The following is a 21126-nucleotide window of genomic DNA, read 5'->3' as shown; positions in this document are numbered from 1 at the left end:
CGTACTCCTCCTGGTATGCCTTTTGCAGCCGCAATGTCTCTGGACCTGTAGGCTTTGTGGATCGTTGAACCCTAACCCTAACCCTAAACTTTTTGAAAGTCTAATCCTGTGGCTCATGTCTCTACCACCATGGGTGTTCCTCATGAAAGGTTTTGTAAGGACTAATGTTGGTGAATTGTAGTACTCATCTTGGTATGCCTTTCGCAGCCCCAGTGTCTCTGGACCTGTAGGCTTTGTGGCTTTTTGAAGCCTAAGCCAAGCCCTAACCCCTAACCCCTAATACTGAGGCTTATGTCTTCACCACCATGGCAGTTCCTCATGAGAAAGTTGTTAAAGGACCGATGTTGGTGCAGTGCTGTACTCATCTTGGTATGGCTTTTGCAGCCCCAGTTTGTCTGGACCTGTAGGCTTTGTAGCTCTTTCAACCCTAAGCTTGTCCTGAATGGCACAGGATAATATTGCGTACGCCCCCAGCAGCTTGGGTGTCCCACATGAACAAGTGGTGTAAGGTGCAATGTTTTTGCAGTGCCGTACTCCTCTTGGCATGTGTTTTGCAGCCCCGGGATCTCTGGACCTTTAAGCTTTGTGCATCTTTGAACTTAACCCTAACTCTAACCCTAAAGTTTTTGAAACCTGAGTACAGTACTGGCGGATTTTCCGCATGAGAAAGGTGCGCAAGGACCAATGTTTGTGCAGTGCCGTACTCCTCCTGGTATGCCTTTTGCAGCCGCAATGTCTCTGGACCTGTAGGCTTTGTGGATCTTTGAACCCTAACCCTAACCCTAAACTTTTTGAAAGTCTAATCCTGTGGCTCATGTCTCTACCACCATGGGTGTTCCTCATGAAAGGTTTTGTAAGGACTAATGTTGGTGAATTGTAGTACTCATCTTGGTATGCCTTTTGCAGCCCCAGTGTCTCTGGACCTGTAGGCTTTGTGGCTTTTTGAAGCCTAAGCCAAGCCCTAACCCCTAACCCCTAATACTGAGGCTTATGTCTTCACCACCATGGGAGTTCCTCATGAGAAAGTTGTTAAAGGACCGATGTTGGTGCAGTGCTGTACTCATCTTGGTATGCCTTTTGCAGCCCCAGTGTCTCTGGACCTGTAGGCTTTGTAGCTCTTTCAACCCTAAGCCTGTCCTGAATGGCACAGGATAATATTACGTACGCCCCCAGCAGCTTGGGTGTCCCACATGAACAAGTGGTGTAAGGTGCAATGTTTTTGCAGTGCCGTACTCCTCTTGGCATGTGTTTTGCAGCCCCAGGATCTCTGGACCTTTAAGCTTTGTGCATCTTTGAACTTAACCCTAACGCTAACCCTAAAGTTTTTGAAACCTGAGTACAGTACTGGCGGATTTTCCGCATGAGAAAGGTGCGCAAGGACCAATGTTTGTGCAGTGCCGTACTCCTCCTGGTATGCCTTTTGCAGCCGCAATGTCTCTGGACCTGTAGGCTTTGTGGATCTTTGAACCCTAACCCTAACCCTAACCCTAAACTTTTTGAAAGTCTAATCCTGTGGCTCATGTCTCTACCCCCATGGGTGTTCCTCCTGAAAGGTTTTGTAAGGACTAATGTTGGTGAATTGTAGTACTCATCTTGGTATGCCTTTTGCAGCCCCAGTGTCTCTGGACCTGTAGGCTTTGTGGCTTTTTGAAGCCTAAGCCAAGCCCTAACCCCTAACCCCTAATACTGAGGCTTATGTCTTCACCACCATGGGAGTTCCTCATGAGAAAGTTGTTAAAGGACCGATGTTGGTGCAGTGCTGTACCCATCTTGGTATGCCTTTTGCAGCCCCAGTGTCTCTGGACCTGTAGGTTTTGTAGCTCTTTCAACCCTAAGCCTGTCCTGAATGGCACAGGATAATATTGCGTACGCCCCCAGCAGCTTGGGTGTCCCACATGAACAAGTGGTGTAAGGTGCAATGTTTTTGCAGTGCCGTACTGCTCTTGGCATGTGTTTTGCAGCCCCAGGATCTCTGGACCTTTAGGCTTTGTGCCTCTTTGAACTTAACCCTAACTCTAATCCTAAAGTTTTTGAAACCTGAGTACAGTACTGGCGGATTTTCCGCATGAGAAAGGTGCGCAAGGACCAATGTTTGTGCAGTGCCGTACTCCTCCTGGTATGCCTTTTGCAGCCGCAATGTCTCTGGACCTGTAGGCTTTGTGGATCTTTGAACCCTAACCCTAACCCTAACCCTAAACTTTTTGCAAGTCTAATCCTGTGGCTCATGTCTCTACCACCATGGGTGTTCCTCATGAAAGGTTTTGTAAGGACTAATGTTGGTGAATTGTAGTACTCATCTTGGTATGCCTTTTGCAGCCCCAGTGTCTCTGGACCTGTAGGCTTTGTGGCTTTTTGAAGTCTAAGCCAAGCCCTAACCCCTAACCCCTAATACTGAGGCTTATGTCTTTACCACCATGGGAGTTCCTCATGAGAAAGTTGTTAAAGGACCTATGTTGGTGCAGTGCTGTACTCATCTTGGTATGCCTTTTGCAGCCCCAGTGTCTCTGGACCTGTAGGCTTTGTAGCTCTTTCAACCCTAAGCCTGTCCTGAATGGCACAGGATAATATTGCGTACGCCCCCAGCAGCTTGGGTGTCCCACATGAACAAGTGGTGTAAGGTGCAATGTTTTTGCAGTGCCGTACTCCTCTTGGCATGTGTTTTGCAGCCCCAGGATCTCTGGACCTTTAGGCTTTGTGCCTCTTTGAACTTAACCCTAACTCTAACCCTAAAGTTTTTGAAACCTGAGTACAGTACTGGCGGATTTTCCGCATGAGAAAGGTGCGCAAGGACCAATGTTTGTGCAGTGCCGTACTCCTCCTGGTATGCCTTTTGCAGCCGCAATGTCTCTGGACCTGTAGGCTTTGTGGATCTTTGAACCCTAACCCTAACCCTAACCCTAAACTTTTTGAAAGTCTAATCCTGTGGCTCATGTCTCTACCACCATGGGTGTTCCTCATGAAAGGTTTTGTAAGGACTAATGTTGGTGAATTGTAGTACTCATCTTGGTATGCCTTTTGCAGCCCCAGTGTCTCTGGACCTGTAGGCTTTGTGGCTTTTTGAAGCCTAAGCCAAGCCCTAACCCCTAACCCCTAATACTGAGGCTTATGTCTTCACCACCATGGCAGTTCCTCATGAGAAAGTTGTTAAAGGACCGATGTTGGTGCAGTGCTGTACTCATCTTGGTATGCCTTTTGCAGCCCCAGTGTCTCTGGACCTGTAGGTTTTGTAGCTCTTTCAACCCTAAGCCTGTCCTGAATGGCACAGGATAATATTGCGTACGCCCCCAGCAGCTTGGGTGTCCCACATGAACAAGTGGTGTAAGGTGCAATGTTTTTGCAGTGCCGTACTCCTCTTGGCATGTGTTTTGCAGCCCCAGGATCTCTGGACCTTTAAGCTTTGTGCATCTTTGAACTTAACCCTAACTCTAACCCTAAAGTTTTTGAAACCTGAGTACAGTACTGGCGGATTTTCCGCATGAGAAAGGTGCGCAAGGACCAATGTTTGTGCAGTGCCGTACTCCTCCTGGTATGCCTTTTGCAGCCGCAATGTCTCTGGACCTGTAGGCTTTGTGGATCTTTGAACCCTAACCCTAACCCTAACCCTAAACTTTTTGCAAGTCTAATCCTGTGGCTCATGTCTCTACCACCATGGGTGTTCCTCATGAAAGGTTTTGTAAGGACTAATGTTGGTGAATTGTAGTACTCATCTTGGTATGCCTTTGGCAGCCCCAGTGTCTCTGGACCTGTAGGCTTTGTGGCTTTTTGAAGCCTAAGCCAAGCCCTAACCCCTAACCCCTAATACTGAGGCTTATGTCTTCACCACCATGGGAGTTCCTCATGAGAAAGTTGTTAAAGGACCGATGTTGGTGCAGTGCTGTACTCATCTTGGTATGCCTTTTGCAGCCCCAGTGTCTCTGGACCTGTAGGCTTTGTAGCTCTTTCAACCCTAAGCCTGTCCTGAATGGCACAGGATAATATTGCGTACGCCCCCAGCAGCTTGGGTGTCCCACATGAACAAGTGGTGTAAGGTGCAATGTTTTTGCAGTGCCGTACTCCTCTTGGCATGTGTTTTGCAGCCCCAGGATCTCTGGACCTTTAGGCTTTGTGCCTCTTTGAACTTAACCCTAACTCTAACCCTAAAGTTTTTGAAACCTGAGTAGAGTACTGGCGGATTTTCCGCATGAGAAAGGTGCGCAAGGACCAATGTTTGTGCAGTGCCGTACTCCTCCTGATATGCCTTTTGCAGCCGCAATGTCTCTGGACCTGTAGGCTTTGTGGATCTTTGAACCCTAACCCTAACCCTAACCCTAAACTTTTTGAAAGTCTAATCCTGTGGCTCATGTCTCTACCACCATGGGTGTTCCTCATGAAAGGTTTTGTAAGGACTAATGTTGGTGAATTGTAGTACTCATCTTGGTATGCCTTTTGCAGCCCCAGTGTCTCTGGACCTGTAGGCTTTGTGGCTTTTTGAAGCCTAAGCCAAGCCCTAACCCCTAACCCCTAATACTGAGGCTTATGTCTTCACCACCATGGCAGTTCCTCATGAGAAAGTTGTTAAAGGACCTATGTTGGTGCAGTGCTGTACTCATCTTGGTATGCCTTTTGCAGCCCCAGTGTCTCTGGACCTGTAGGTTTTGTAGCTCTTTCAACCCTAAGCCTGTCCTGAATGGCACAGGATAATATTGCGTACGCCCCCAGCAGCTTGGGTGTCCCACATGAACAAGTGGTGTAAGGTGCAATGTTTTTGCAGTGCCGTACTGCTCTTGGCATGTGTTTTGCAGCCCCAGGATCTCTGGACCTTTAGGCTTTGTGCCTCTTTGAACTTAACCCTAACTCTAACCCTAAAGTTTTTGAAACCTGAGTAGAGTACTGGCGGATTTTCCGCATGAGAAAGGTGCGCAAGGACCAATGTTTGTGCAGTGCCGTACTCCTCCTGGTATGCCTTTTGCAGCCGCAATGTCTCTGGACCTGTAGGCTTTGTGGATCTTTGAACCCTAACCCTAACCCTAACCCTAAACTTTTTGAAAGTCTAATCCTGTGGCTCATGTCTCTACCACCATGGGTGTTCCTCATGAAAGGTTTTGTAAGGACTAATGTTGGTGAATTGTAGTACTCATCTTGGTATGCCTTTTGCAGCCCCAGTGTCTCTGGACCTGTAGGCTTTGTGGCTTTTTGAAGCCTAAGCCAAGCCCTAACCCCTAACCCCTAATACTGAGGCTTATGTCTTCACCACCATGGGAGTTCCTCATGAGAAAGTTGTTAAAGGACCGATGTTGGTGCAGTGCTGTACTCATCTTGGTATGCCTTTTGCAGCCCCAGTGTCTCTGGACCTGTAGGTTTTGTAGCTCTTTCAACCCTAAGCCTGTCCTGAATGGCACAGGATAATATTGCGTACGCCCCCAGCAGCTTGGGTGTCCCACATGAACAAGTGGTGTAAGGTGCAATGTTTTTGCAGTGCCGTACTGCTCTTGGCATGTGTTTTGCAGCCCCAGGATCTCTGGACCTTTAGGCTTTGTGCCTCTTTGAACTTAACCCTAACTCTAACCCTAAAGTTTTTGAAACCTGAGTAGAGTACTGGCGGATTTTCCGCATGAGAAAGGTGCGCAAGGACCAATGTTTGTGCAGTGCCGTACTCCTCCTGGTATGCCTTTTGCAGCCGCAATGTCTCTGGACCTGTAGGCTTTCTGGATCTTTGAACCCTAACCCTAACCCTAAACTTTTTGAAAGTCTAATCCTGTGGCTCATGTCTCTACCACCATGGGTGTTCCTCATGAAAGGTTTTGTAAGGACTAATGTTGGTGAATTGTAGTACTCATCTTGGTATGCCTTTTGCAGCCCCAGTGTCTCTGGACCTGTAGGCTTTGTGGCTTTTTGAAGCCTAAGCCAAGCCCTAACCCCTAACCCCTAATACTGAGGCTTATGTCTTCACCACCATGGGAGTTCCTCATGAGAAAGTTGTTAAAGGACCGATGTTGGTGCAGTGCTGTACTCATCTTGGTATGCCTTTTGCAGCCCCAGTGTCTCTGGACCTGTAGGTTTTGTAGCTCTTTCAACCCTAAGCCTGTCCTGAATGGCACAGGATAATATTGCGTACGCCCCCAGCAGCTTGGGTGTCCCACATGAACAAGTGGTGTAAGGTGCAATGTTTTTGCAGTGCCGTACTGCTCTTGGCATGTGTTTTGCAGCCCCAGGATCTCTGGACCTTTAGGCTTTGTGCCTCTTTGAACTTAACCCTAACTCTAACCCTAAAGTTTTTGAAACCTGAGTACAGTACTGGCGGATTTTCCGCATGAGAAAGGTGCGCAAGGACCAATGTTTGTGCAGTGCCGTACTCCTCCTGGTATGCCTTTTGCAGCCGCAATGTCTCTGGACCTGTAGGCTTTGTGGATCTTTGAACCCTAACCCTAACCCTAACCCTAAACTTTTTGCAAGTCTAATCCTGTGGCTCATGTCTCTACCACCATGGGTGTTCCTCATGAAAGGTTTTGTAAGGACTAATGTTGGTGAATTGTAGTACTCATCTTGGTATGCCTTTGGCAGCCCCAGTGTCTCTGGACCTGTAGGCTTTGTGGCTTTTTGAAGCCTAAGCCAAGCCCTAACCCCTAACCCCTAATACTGAGGCTTATGTCTTCACCACCATGGGAGTTCCTCATGAGAAAGTTGTTAAAGGACCTATGTTGGTGCAGTGCTGTACTCATCTTGGTATGCCTTTTGCAGCCCCAGTGTCTCTGGACCTGTAGGTTTTGTAGCTCTTTCAACCCTAAGCCTGTCCTGAATGGCACAGGATAATATTGCGTACGCCCCCAGCAGCTTGGGTGTCCCACATGAACAAGTGGTGTAAGGTGCAATGTTTTTGCAGTGCCGTACTGCTCTTGGCATGTGTTTTGCAGCCCCAGGATCTCTGGACCTTTAGGCTTTGTGCATCTTTGAACTTAACCCTAACTCTAACCCTAAAGTTTTTGAAACCTGAGTAGAGTACTGGCGGATTTTCCGCATGAGAAAGGTGCGCAAGGACCAATGTTTGTGCAGTGCCGTACTCCTCCTGGTATGCCTTTTGCAGCCGCAATGTCTCTGGACCTGTAGGCTTTGTGGATCTTTGAACCCTAACCCTAACCCTAACCCTAAACTTTTTGAAAGTCTAATCCTGTGGCTCATGTCTCTACCACCATGGGTGTTCCTCCTGAAAGGTTTTGTAAGGACTAATGTTGGTGAATTGTAGTACTCATCTTGGTATGCCTTTTGCAGCCCCAGTGTCTCTGGACCTGTAGGCTTTGTGGCTTTTTGAAGCCTAAGCCAAGCCCTAACCCCTAACCCCTAATACTGAGGCTTATGTCTTCACCACCATGGCAGTTCCTCATGAGAAAGTTGTTAAAGGACCGATGTTGGTGCAGTGCTGTACTCATCTTGGTATGCCTTTTTCAGCCCCAGTGTCTCTGGACCTGTAGGTTTTGTAGCTCTTTCAACCCTAAGCCTGTCCTGAATGGCACAGGATAATATTGCGTACGCCCCCAGCAGCTTGGGTGTCCCACATGAACAAGTGGTGTAAGGTGCAATGTTTTTGCAGTGCCGTGCTGCTCTTGGCATGTGTTTTGCAGCCCCAGGATCTCTGGACCTTTAGGCTTTGTGCATCTTTGAACTTAACCCTAACTCTAACCCTAAAGTTTTTGAAACCTGAGTACAGTACTGGCGGATTTTCCGCATGAGAAAGGTGCGCAACGACCAATGTTTGTGCAGTGCCGTACTCCTCCTGGTATGCCTTTTGCAGCCGCAATGTCTCTGGACCTGTAGGCTTTGTGGATCTTTGAACCCTAACCCTAACCCTAAACTTTTTGAAAGTCTAATCCTGTGGCTCATGTCTCTACCACCATGGGTGTTCCTCATGAAAGGTTTTGTAAGGACTAATGTTGGTGAATTGTAGTACTCATCTTGGTATGCCTTTTGCAGCCCCAGTGTCTCTGGACCTGTAGGCTTTGTGGCTTTTTGAAGCCTAAGCCAAGCCCTAACCCCTAACCCCTAATACTGAGGCTTATGTCTTCACCACCATGGGAGTTCCTCATGAGAAAGTTGTTAAAGGACCAATGTTGGTGCAGTGCTGTACTCATCTTGGTATGCCTTTTGCAGCCCCAGTGTCTCTGGACCTGTAGGCTTTGTAGCTCTTTCAACCCTAAGCCTGTCCTGAATGGCACAGGATAATATTGCGTACGCCCCCAGCAGCTTGGGTGTCCCACATGAACAAGTGGTGTAAGGTGCAATGTTTTTGCAGTGCCGTACTGCTCTTGGCATGTGTTTTGCAGCCCCAGGATCTCTGGACCTTTAGGCTTTCTGCATCTTTGAACTTAACCCTAACACTAACCCTAAAGTTTTTGAAATCTGAGTACAGTACTGGCGGATTTTCCGCATGAGAAAGGTGCGCAAGGACCAATGTTTGTGCAGTGCCGTACTCCTCCTGGTATGCCTTTTGCAGCCGCAATGTCTCTGGACCTGTAGGCTTTGTGGATCGTTGAACCCTAACCCTAACCCTAACCCTAAACTTTTTGCAAGTCTAATCCTGTGGCTCATGTCTCTACCACCATGGGTGTTCCTCATGAAAGGTTTTGTAAGGACTAATGTTGGTGAATTGTAGTACTCATCTTGGTATGCCTTTGGCAGCCCCAGTGTCTCTGGACCTGTAGGCTTTGTGGCTTTTTGAAGCCTAAGCCAAGCCCTAACCCCTAACCCCTAATACTGAGGCTTATGTCTTCACCACCATGGGAGTTCCTCATGAGAAAGTTGTTAAAGGACCTATGTTGGTGCAGTGCTGTACTCATCTTGGTATGCCTTTTGCAGCCCCAGTGTCTCTGGACCTGTAGGCTTTGTAGCTCTTTCAACCCTAAGCCTGTCCTGAATGGCACAGGATAATATTGCGTACGCCCCCAGCAGCTTGGGTGTCCCACATGAACAAGTGGTGTAAGGTGCAATGTTTTTGCAGTGCCGTACTGCTCTTGGCATGTGTTTTGCAGCTCCAGGATCTCTGGACCTTTAGGCTTTGTGCATCTTTGAACTTAACCCTAACTCTAACCCTCAAGTTTTTGAAACCTGAGTAGAGTACTGGCGGATTTTCCGCATGAGAAAGGTGCGCAAGGACCAATGTTTGTGCAGTGCCGTACTCCTCCTGGTATGCCTTTTGCAGCCGCAATGTCTCTGGACCTGTAGGCTTTGTGGATCTTTGAACCCTAACCCTAACCCTAACCCTAAACTTTTTGCAAGTCTAATCCTGTGGCTCATGTCTCTACCACCATGGGTGTTCCTCATGAAAGGTTTTGTAAGGACTAATGTTGGTGAATTGTAGTACTCATCTTGGTATGCCTTTGGCAGCCCCAGTGTCTCTGGACCTGTAGGCTTTGTGGCTTTTTGAAGCCTAAGCCAAGCCCTAACCCCTAATACTGAGGCTTATGTCTTCACCACCATGGGAGTTCCTCATGAGAAAGTTGTTAAAGGACCGATGTTGGTGCAGTGCTGTACTCATCTTGGTATGCCTTTTGCAGCCCCAGTGTCTCTGAACCTGTAGGCTTTGTAGCTCTTTCAACCCTAAGCCTGTCCTGAATGGCACAGGATAATATTGCGTACGCCCCCAGCAGCTTGGGTGTCCCACATGAACAAGTGGTGTAAGGTGCAATGTTTTTGCAGTGCCGTACTGCTCTTGGCATGTGTTTTGCAGCCCCAGGATCTCTGGACCTTTAGGCTTTGTGCATCTTTGAACTTAACCCTAACTCTAACCCTAAAGTTTTTGAAACCTGAGTAGAGTACTGGCGGATTTTCCGCATGAGAAAGGTGCGCAAGGACCAATGTTTGTGCAGTGCCGTACTCCTGCTGGTATGCCTTTTGCAGCCGCAATGTCTCTGGACCTGTAGGCTTTGTGGATCTTTGAACCCTAACCCTAACCCTAACCCTAAACTTTTTGGAAGTCTAATCCTGTGGCTCATGTCTCTACCACCATGGGTGTTCCTCCTGAAAGGTTTTGTAAGGACTAATGTTGGTGAATTGTAGTACTCATCTTGGTATGCCTTTGGCAGCCCCAGTGTCTCTGGACCTGTAGGCTTTGTGGCTTTTTGAAGCCTAAGCCAAGCCCTAACCCCTAACCCCTAATACTGAGGCTTCTGTCTTCACCACCATGGGAGTTCCTCATGAGAAAGTTGTTAAAGGACCGATGTTGGTGCAGTGCTGTACTCATCTTGGTATGCCTTTTGCAGCCCCAGTTTGTCTGGACCTGTAGGCTTTGTAGCTCTTTCAACCCTAAGCCTGTCCTGAATGGCACAGGATAATATTGCGTACGCCCCCAGCAGCTTGGGTGTCCCACATGAACAAGTGGTGTAAGGTGCAATGTTTTTGCAGTGCCGTACTGCTCTTGGCATGTGTTTTGCAGCCCCAGGATCTCTGGACCTTTAGGCTTTGTGCATCTTTGAACTTAACCCTAACTCTAACTTTAAAGTTTTTGAAACCTGAGTAGAGTACTGGCGGATTTTCCGCATGAGAAAGGTGCGCAAGGACCAATGTTTGTGCAGTGCCGTACTCCTCCTGGTATGCCTTTTGCAGCCGCAATGTCTCTGGACCTGTAGGCTTTGTGGATCTTTGAACCCTAACCCTAACCCTAACCCTAAACTTTTTGAAAGTCTAATCCTGTGGCTCATGTCTCTACCACCATGGGTGTTCCTCATGAAAGGTTTTGTAAGGACTAATGTTGGTGAATTGTAGTACTCATCTTGGTATGCCTTTGGCAGCCCCAGTGTCTCTGGACCTGTAGGCTTTGTGGCTTTTTGAAGCCTAAGCCAAGCCCTAACCCCTAATACTGAGGCTTATGTCTTCACCACCATGGGAGTTCCTCATGAGAAAGTTGTTAAAGGACCGATGTTGGTGCAGTGCTGTACTCATCTTGGTATGCCTTTTGCAGCCCCAGTGTCTCTGGACCTGTAGGCTTTGTAGCTCTTTCAACCCTAAGCCTGTCCTGAATGGCACAGGATAATATTGCGTACGCCCCCAGCAGCTTGGGTGTCCCACATGAACAAGTGGTGTAAGGTGCAATGTTTTTGCAGTGCCGTACTGCTCTTGGCATGTGTTTTGCAGCCCCAGGATCTCTGGACCTTTAGGCTTTGTGCATCTTTGAACTTAACCCTAACTCTAACCCTAAAGTTTTTGAAACCTGAGTACAGTACTGGCGGATTTTTCGCATGAGAAAGGTGCGCAAGGACCAATGTTTGTGCAGTGCCGTACTCCTCCTGGTATGCCTTTTGCAGCCGCAATGTCTCTGGACCTGTAGGCTTTGTGGATCTTTGAACCCTAACCCTAACCCTAACCCTAAACTTTTTGCAAGTCTAATCCTGTGGCTCATGTCTCTACCACCATGGGTGTTCCTCCTGAAAGGTTTTGTAAGGACTAATGTTGGTGAATTGTAGTACTCATCTTGGTATGCCTTTGGCAGCCCCAGTGTCTCTGGACCTGTAGGCTTTGTGGCTTTTTGAAGCCTAAGCCAAGCCCTAACCCCTAACCCCTAATACTGAGGCTTCTGTCTTCACCACAATGGGAGTTCCTCATGAGAAAGTTGTTAAAGGACCGATGTTGGTGCAGTGCTGTACTCATCTTGGTATGCCTTTTGCAGCCCCAGTGTCTCTGGACCTGTAGGCTTTGTAGCTCTTTCAACCCTAAGCCTGTCCTGAATGGCACAGGATAATATTGCGTACGCCCCCAGCAGCTTGGGTGTCCCACATGAACAAGTGGTGTAAGGTGCAATGTTTTTGCAGTGCCGTACTGCTCTTGGCATGTGTTTTGCAGCCCCAGGATCTCTGGACCTTTAGGCTTTGTGCCTCTTTGAACTTAACCCTAACTCTAACCCTAAAGTTTTTGAAACCTGAGTAGAGTACTGGCGGATTTTCCGCATGAGAAAGGTGCGCAAGGACCAATGTTTGTGCAGTGCCGTACTCCTCCTGGTATGCCTTTTGCAGCCGCAATGTCTCTGGACCTGTAGGCTTTGTGGATCTTTGAACCCTAACCCTAACCCTAACCCTAAACTTTTTGCAAGTCTAATCCTGTGGCTCATGTCTCTACCACCATGGGTGTTCCTCCTGAAAGGTTTTGTAAGGACTAATGTTGGTGAATTGTAGTACTCATCTTGGTATGCCTTTTGCAGCCCCAGTGTCTCTGGACCTGTAGGCTTTGTGGCTTTTTGAAGCCTAAGCCAAGCCCTAACCCCTAACCCCTAATACTGAGGCTTATGTCTTCACCACCATGGCAGTTCCTCATGAGAAAGTTGTTAAAGGACCGATGTTGGTGCAGTGCTGTACTCATCTTGGTATGCCTTTTTCAGCCCCAGTGTCTCTGGACCTGTAGGTTTTGTAGCTCTTTCAACCCTAAGCCTGTCCTGAATGGCACAGGATAATATTGCGTACGCCCCCAGCAGCTTGGGTGTCCCACATGAACAAGTGGTGTAAGGTGCAATGTTTTTGCAGTGCCGTGCTGCTCTTGGCATGTGTTTTGCAGCCCCAGGATCTCTGGACCTTTAGGCTTTGTGCATCTTTGAACTTAACCCTAACTCTAACCCTAAAGTTTTTGAAACCTGAGTACAGTACTGGCGGATTTTCCGCATGAGAAAGGTGCGCAACGACCAATGTTTGTGCAGTGCCGTACTCCTCCTGGTATGCCTTTTGCAGCCGCAATGTCTCTGGACCTGTAGGCTTTGTGGATCTTTGAACCCTAACCCTAACCCTAAACTTTTTGAAAGTCTAATCCTGTGGCTCATGTCTCTACCACCATGGGTGTTCCTCATGAAAGGTTTTGTAAGGACTAATGTTGGTGAATTGTAGTACTCATCTTGGTATGCCTTTTGCAGCCCCAGTGTCTCTGGACCTGTAGGCTTTGTGGCTTTTTGAAGCCTAAGCCAAGCCCTAACCCCTAACCCCTAATACTGAGGCTTATGTCTTCACCACCATGGGAGTTCCTCATGAGAAAGTTGTTAAAGGACCAATGTTGGTGCAGTGCTGTACTCATCTTGGTATGCCTTTTGCAGCCCCAGTGTCTCTGGACCTGTAGGCTTTGTAGCTCTTTCAACCCTAAGCCTGTCCTGAATGGCACAGGATAATATTGCGTACGCCCCCAGCAGCTTGGGTGTCCCACATGAACAAGTGGTGTAAGGTGCAATGTTTTTGCAGTGCCGTACTGCTCTTGGCATGTGTTTTGCAGCCCCAGGATCTCTGGACCTTTAGGCTTTCTGCATCTTTGAACTTAACCCTAACACTAACCCTAAAGTTTTTGAAATCTGAGTACAGTACTGGCGGATTTTCCGCATGAGAAAGGTGCGCAAGGACCAATGTTTGTGCAGTGCCGTACTCCTCCTGGTATGCCTTTTGCAGCCGCAATGTCTCTGGACCTGTAGGCTTTGTGGATCGTTGAACCCTAACCCTAACCCTAACCCTAAACTTTTTGCAAGTCTAATCCTGTGGCTCATGTCTCTACCACCATGGGTGTTCCTCATGAAAGGTTTTGTAAGGACTAATGTTGGTGAATTGTAGTACTCATCTTGGTATGCCTTTGGCAGCCCCAGTGTCTCTGGACCTGTAGGCTTTGTGGCTTTTTGAAGCCTAAGCCAAGCCCTAACCCCTAACCCCTAATACTGAGGCTTATGTCTTCACCACCATGGGAGTTCCTCATGAGAAAGTTGTTAAAGGACCTATGTTGGTGCAGTGCTGTACTCATCTTGGTATGCCTTTTGCAGCCCCAGTGTCTCTGGACCTGTAGGCTTTGTAGCTCTTTCAACCCTAAGCCTGTCCTGAATGGCACAGGATAATATTGCGTACGCCCCCAGCAGCTTGGGTGTCCCACATGAACAAGTGGTGTAAGGTGCAATGTTTTTGCAGTGCCGTACTGCTCTTGGCATGTGTTTTGCAGCTCCAGGATCTCTGGACCTTTAGGCTTTGTGCATCTTTGAACTTAACCCTAACTCTAACCCTCAAGTTTTTGAAACCTGAGTAGAGTACTGGCGGATTTTCCGCATGAGAAAGGTGCGCAAGGACCAATGTTTGTGCAGTGCCGTACTCCTCCTGGTATGCCTTTTGCAGCCGCAATGTCTCTGGACCTGTAGGCTTTGTGGATCTTTGAACCCTAACCCTAACCCTAACCCTAAACTTTTTGCAAGTCTAATCCTGTGGCTCATGTCTCTACCACCATGGGTGTTCCTCATGAAAGGTTTTGTAAGGACTAATGTTGGTGAATTGTAGTACTCATCTTGGTATGCCTTTGGCAGCCCCAGTGTCTCTGGACCTGTAGGCTTTGTGGCTTTTTGAAGCCTAAGCCAAGCCCTAACCCCTAATACTGAGGCTTATGTCTTCACCACCATGGGAGTTCCTCATGAGAAAGTTGTTAAAGGACCGATGTTGGTGCAGTGCTGTACTCATCTTGGTATGCCTTTTGCAGCCCCAGTGTCTCTGAACCTGTAGGCTTTGTAGCTCTTTCAACCCTAAGCCTGTCCTGAATGGCACAGGATAATATTGCGTACGCCCCCAGCAGCTTGGGTGTCCCACATGAACAAGTGGTGTAAGGTGCAATGTTTTTGCAGTGCCGTACTGCTCTTGGCATGTGTTTTGCAGCCCCAGGATCTCTGGACCTTTAGGCTTTGTGCATCTTTGAACTTAACCCTAACTCTAACCCTAAAGTTTTTGAAACCTGAGTAGAGTACTGGCGGATTTTCCGCATGAGAAAGGTGCGCAAGGACCAATGTTTGTGCAGTGCCGTACTCCTCCTGGTATGCCTTTTGCAGCCGCAATGTCTCTGGACCTGTAGGCTTTGTGGATCTTTGAACCCTAACCCTAACCCTAACCCTAAACTTTTTGGAAGTCTAATCCTGTGGCTCATGTCTCTACCACCATGGGTGTTCCTCCTGAAAGGTTTTGTAAGGACTAATGTTGGTGAATTGTAGTACTCATCTTGGTATGCCTTTGGCAGCCCCAGTGTCTCTGGACCTGTAGGCTTTGTGGCTTTTTGAAGCCTAAGCCAAGCCCTAACCCCTAACCCCTAATACTGAGGCTTCTGTCTTCACCACCATGGGAGTTCCTCATGAGAAAGTTGTTAAAGGACCGATGTTGGTGCAGTGCTGTACTCATCTTGGTATGCCTTTTGCAGCCCCAGTTTGTCTGGACCTGTAGGCTTTGTAGCTCTTTCAACCCTAAGCCTGTCCTGAATGGCACAGGATAATATTGCGTACGCCCCCAGCAGCTTGGGTGTCCCACATGAACAAGTGGTGTAAGGTGCAATGTTTTTGCAGTGCCGTACTGCTCTTGGCATGTGTTTTGCAGCCCCAGGATCTCTGGACCTTTAGGCTTTGTGCATCTTTGAACTTAACCCTAACTCTAACTTTAAAGTTTTTGAAACCTGAGTAGAGTACTGGCGGATTTTCCGCATGAGAAAGGTGCGCAAGGACCAATGTTTGTGCAGTGCCGTACTCCTCCTGGTATGCCTTTTGCAGCCGCAATGTCTCTGGACCTGTAGGCTTTGTGGATCTTTGAACCCTAACCCTAACCCTAACCCTAAACTTTTTGAAAGTCTAATCCTGTGGCTCATGTCTCTACCACCATGGGTGTTCCTCATGAAAGGTTTTGTAAGGACTAATGTTGGTGAATTGTAGTACTCATCTTGGTATGCCTTTGGCAGCCCCAGTGTCTCTGGACCTGTAGGCTTTGTGGCTTTTTGAAGCCTAAGCCAAGCCCTAACCCCTAATACTGAGGCTTATGTCTTCACCACCATGGGAGTTCCTCATGAGAAAGTTGTTAAAGGACCGATGTTGGTGCAGTGCTGTACTCATCTTGGTATGCCTTTTGCAGCCCCAGTGTCTCTGGACCTGTAGGCTTTGTAGCTCTTTCAACCCTAAGCCTGTCCTGAATGGCACAGGATAATATTGCGTACGCCCCCAGCAGCTTGGGTGTCCCACATGAACAAGTGGTGTAAGGTGCAATGTTTTTGCAGTGCCGTACTGCTCTTGGCATGTGTTTTGCAGCCCCAGGATCTCTGGACCTTTAGGCTTTGTGCATCTTTGAACTTAACCCTAACTCTAACCCTAAAGTTTTTGAAACCTGAGTACAGTACTGGCGGATTTTTCGCATGAGAAAGGTGCGCAAGGACCAATGTTTGTGCAGTGCCGTACTCCTCCTGGTATGCCTTTTGCAGCCGCAATGTCTCTGGACCTGTAGGCTTTGTGGATCTTTGAACCCTAACCCTAACCCTAACCCTAAACTTTTTGCAAGTCTAATCCTGTGGCTCATGTCTCTACCACCATGGGTGTTCCTCATGAAAGGTTTTGTAAGGACTAATGTTGGTGAATTGTAGTACTCATCTTGGTATGCCTTTGGCAGCCCCAGTGTCTCTGGACCTGTAGGCTTTGTGGCTTTTTGAAGCCTAAGCCAAGCCCTAACCCCTAACCCCTAATACTGAGGCTTCTGTCTTCACCACAATGGGAGTTCCTCATGAGAAAGTTGTTAAAGGACCGATGTTGGTGCAGTGCTGTACTCATCTTGGTATGCCTTTTGCAGCCCCAGTGTCTCTGGACCTGTAGGCTTTGTAGCTCTTTCAACCCTAAGCCTGTCCTGAATGGCACAGGATAATATTGCGTACGCCCCCAGCAGCTTGGGTGTCCCACATGAACAAGTGGTGTAAGGTGCAATGTTTTTGCAGTGCCGTACTGCTCTTGGCATGTGTTTTGCAGCCCCAGGATCTCTGGACCTTTAGGCTTTGTGCATCTTTGAACTTAACCCTAACTCTAACTTTAAAGTTTTTGAAACCTGAGTACAGTACTGGCGGATTTTTCGCATGAGAAAGGTGCGCAAGGACCAATGTTTGTGCAGTGCCGTACTCCTCCTGGTATGCCTTTTGCAGCCGCAATGTCTCTGGACCTGTAGGCTTTGTGGATCTTTGAACCCTGACCCTAACCCTAACCCTAAACTTTTTGAAAGTCTAATCCTGTGGCTCATGTCTCTACCACCATGGGTGTTCCTCCTGAAAGGTTTTGTAAGGACTAATGTTGGTGAATTGTAGTACTCATCTTGGTATGCCTTTTGCAGCCCCAGTGTCTCTGGACCTGTAGGCTTTGTGGCTTTTTGAAGCCTAAGCCAAGCCCTAACCCCTAACCCCTAATACTGAGGCTTATGTCTTCACCACCATGGGAGTTCCTCATGAGAAAGTTGTTAAAGGACCGATGTTGGTGCAGTGCTGTACTCATCTTGGTATGCCTTTTGCAGCCCCAGTGTCTCTGGACCTGTAGGCTTTGTAGCTCTTTCAACCCTAAGCCTGTCCTGAATGGCACAGGATAATATTGCGTACGCCCCCAGCAGCTTGGGTGTCCCACATGAACAAGTGGTGTAAGGTGCAATGTTTTTGCAGTGCCGTACTGCTCTTGGCATGTGTTTTGCAGCCCCAGGATCTCTGGACCTTTAGGCTTTCTGCATCTTTGAACTTAACCCTAACTCTAACCCTAAAGTTTTTGAAACCTGAGTAGAGTACTGGCGGATTTTCCGCATGAGAAAGGTGCGCAAGGACCAATGTTTGTGCAGTGCCGTACTCCTCCTGGTATGCCTTTTGCAGCCGCAATGTCTCTGGACCTGTAGGCTTTGTGGATCTTTGAACCCTAACCCTAACCCTAACCCTAAACTTTTTGAAAGTCTAATCCTGTGGCTCATGTCTCTACCATCATGGGTGTTCCTCATGAAAGGTTTTGTAAGGACTAATGTTGGTGAATTGTAGTACTCATCTTGGTATGCCTTTGGCAGCCCCAGTGTCTCTGGACCTGTAGGCTTTGTGGCTTTTTGAAGCCTAAGCCAAGCCCTAACCCCTAACCCCTAATACTGAGGCTTATGTCTTCACCACCATGGGAGTTCCTCATGAGAAAGTTGTTAAAGGACCTATGTTGGTGCAGTGCTGTACTCATCTTGGTATGCCTTTTGCAGCCCCAGTGTCTCTGGACCTGTAGGCTTTGTAGCTCTTTCAACCCTAAGCCTGTCCTGAATGGCACAGGATAATATTGCGTACGCCCCCAGCAGCTTGGGTGTCCCACATGAACAAGTGGTGTAAGGTGCAATGTTTTTGCAGTGCCGTACTCCTCTTGGCATGTGTTTTGCAGCCCCAGGATCTCTGGACCTTTAGGCTTTGTGCATCTTTGAACTTAACCCTAACTCTAACCCTAAAGTTTTTGAAACCTGAGTACAGTACTGGCGGATTTTCCGCATGAGAAAGGTGGGCAAGGACCAATGTTTGTGCAGTGCCGTACTCCTCCTGGTATGCCTTTTGCAGCCGCAATGTCTCTGGACCTGTAGGCTTTGTGGATCTTTGAACCCTAATCCTAACCCTAACCCTAAACTTTTTGAAAGTCTAATCCTGTGGCTCATGTCTCTACCACCATGGGTGTTCCTCCTGAAAGGTTTTGTAAGGACTAATGTTGGTGAATTGTAGTACTCATCTTGGTATGCCTTTTGCAGCCCCAGTGTCTCTGGACCTGTAGGCTTTGTAGCTCTTTCAACCCTAAGCCTGTCCTGAATGGCACAGGATAATATTGCGTACGCCCCCAGCAGCTTGGGTGTCCCACATGAACAAGTGGTGTAAGGTGCAATGTTTTTGCAGTGCCGTACTGCTCTTGGCATGTGTTTTGCAGCCCCAGGATCTCTGGACCTTTAGGCTTTGTGCATCTTTGAACTTAACCCTAACTCTAACTTTAAAGTTTTTGAAACCTGAGTACAGTACTGGCGGATTTTTCGCATGAGAAAGGTGCGCAAGGACCAATGTTTGTGCAGTGCCGTACTCCTCCTGGTATGCCTTTTGCAGCCGCAATGTCTCTGGACCTGTAGGCTTTGTGGATCTTTGAACCCTGACCCTAACCCTAACCCTAAACTTTTTGAAAGTCTAATCCTGTGGCTCATGTCTCTACCACCATGGGTGTTCCTCATGAAAGGTTTTGTAAGGACTAATGTTGGTGAATTGTAGTACTCATCTTGGTATGCCTTTTGCAGCCCCAGTGTCTCTGGACCTGTAGGCTTTGTGGCTTTTTGAAGCCTAAGCCAAGCCCTAACCCCTAACCCCTAATACTGAGGCTTATGTCTTCACCACCATGGGAGTTCCTCATGAGAAAGTTGTTAAAGGACCGATGTTGGTGCAGTGCTGTACTCATCTTGGTATGCCTTTTGCAGCCCCAGTGTCTCTGGACCTGTAGGCTTTGTAGCTCTTTCAACCCTAAGCCTGTCCTGAATGGCACAGGATAATATTGCGTACGCCCCCAGCAGCTTGGGTGTCCCACATGAACAAGTGGTGTAAGGTGCAATGTTTTTGCAGTGCCGTACTGCTCTTGGCATGTGTTTTGCAGCCCCAGGATCTCTGGACCTTTAGGCTTTCTGCATCTTTGAACTTAACCCTAACTCTAACCCTAAAGTTTTTGAAACCTGAGTAGAGTACTGGCGGATTTTCCGCATGAGAAAGGTGCGCAAGGACCAATGTTTGTGCAGTGCCGTACTCCTCCTGGTATGCCTTTTGCAGCCGCAATGTCTCTGGACCTGTAGGCTTTGTGGATCTTTGAACCCTAACCCTAACCCTAACCCTAAACTTTTTGAAAGTCTAATCCTGTGGCTCATGTCTCTACCATCATGGGTGTTCCTCATGAAAGGTTTTGTAAGGACTAATGTTGGTGAATTGTAGTACTCATCTTGGTATGCCTTTGGCAGCCCCAGTGTCTCTGGACCTGTAGGCTTTGTGGCTTTTTGAAGCCTAAGCCAAGCCCTAACCCCTAACCCCTAATACTGAGGCTTCTGTCTTCACCACCATGGGAGTTCCTCATGAGAAAGTTGTTAAAGGACCTATGTTGGTGCAGTGCTGTACTCATCTTGGTATGCCTTTTGCAGCCCCAGTGTCTCTGGACCTGTAGGCTTTGTAGCTCTTTCAACCCTAAGCCTGTCCTGAATGGCACAGGATAATATTGCGTACGCCCCCAGCAGCTTGGGTGTCCCACATGAACAAGTGGTGTAAGGTGCAATGTTTTTGCAGTGCCGTACTCCTCTTGGCATGTGTTTTGCAGCCCCAGGATCTCTGGACCTTTAGGCTTTCTGCATCTTTGAACTTAACCCTAACACTAACCCTAAAGTTTTTGAAACCTGAGTACAGTACTGGCGGATTTTCCGCATGAGAAAGGTGCGCAAGGACCAATGTTTGTGCAGTGCCGTACTCCTCCTGGTATGCCTTTTGCAGCCGCAATGTCTCTGGACCTGTAGGCTTTGTGGATCTTTGAACCCTGACCCTAACCCTAACCCTAAACTTTTTGAAAGTCTAATCCTGTGGCTCATGTCTCTACCACCATGGGTGTTCCTCATGAAAGGTTTTGTAAGGACTAATGTTGGTGAATTGTAGTACTCATCTTGGTATGCCTTTTGCAGCCCCAGTGTCTCTGGACCTGTAGGCTTTGTGGCTTTTTGAAGCCTAAGCCAAGCCCTAACCCCTAACCCCTAATACTGAGGCTTCTGTCTTCACCACCATGGGAGTTCCTCATGAGAAAGTTGTTAAAGGACCGATGTTGGTGCAGTGCTGTACTCATCTTGGTATGCCTTTTGCAGCCCCAGTGTCTCTGGACCTGTAGGCTTTGTAGCTCTTTCAACCCTAAGCCTGTCCTGAATGGCACAGGATAATATTGCGTACGCCCCCAGCAGCTTGGGTGTCCCACATGAACAAGTGGTGTAAGGTGCAATGTTTTTGCAGTGCCGTACTCCTCTTGGCATGTGTTTTGCAGCCCCAGGATCTCTGGACCTTTAGGCTTTGTGCATCTTTGAACTTAACCCTAACTCTAACCCTAAAGTTTTTGAAAGCTGAGTACAGTACTGGCGGATTTTCCGCATGAGAAAGGTGGGCAAGGACCAATGTTTGTGCAGTGCCGTACTCCTCCTGGTATGCCTTTTGCAGCCGCAATGTCTCTGGACCTGTAGGCTTTGTGGATCTTTGAACCCTAATCCTAACCCTAACCCTAAACTTTTTGAAAGTCTAATCCTGTGGCTCATGTCTCTACCACCATGGGTGTTCCTCCTGAAAGGTTTTGTAAGGACTAATGTTGGTGAATTGTAGTACTCATCTTGGTATGCCTTTTGC

The sequence above is a fragment of the Psittacula echo genome, assembly GCF_963264785.1.
Source record: "Psittacula echo genome assembly, chromosome: 6".
Taxonomy (NCBI): domain Eukaryota; kingdom Metazoa; phylum Chordata; class Aves; order Psittaciformes; family Psittacidae; genus Psittacula; species Psittacula echo.
The sequence above is the reverse complement of the archived record's forward strand: the minus strand, read 5'-3'. Positions refer to the sequence as shown.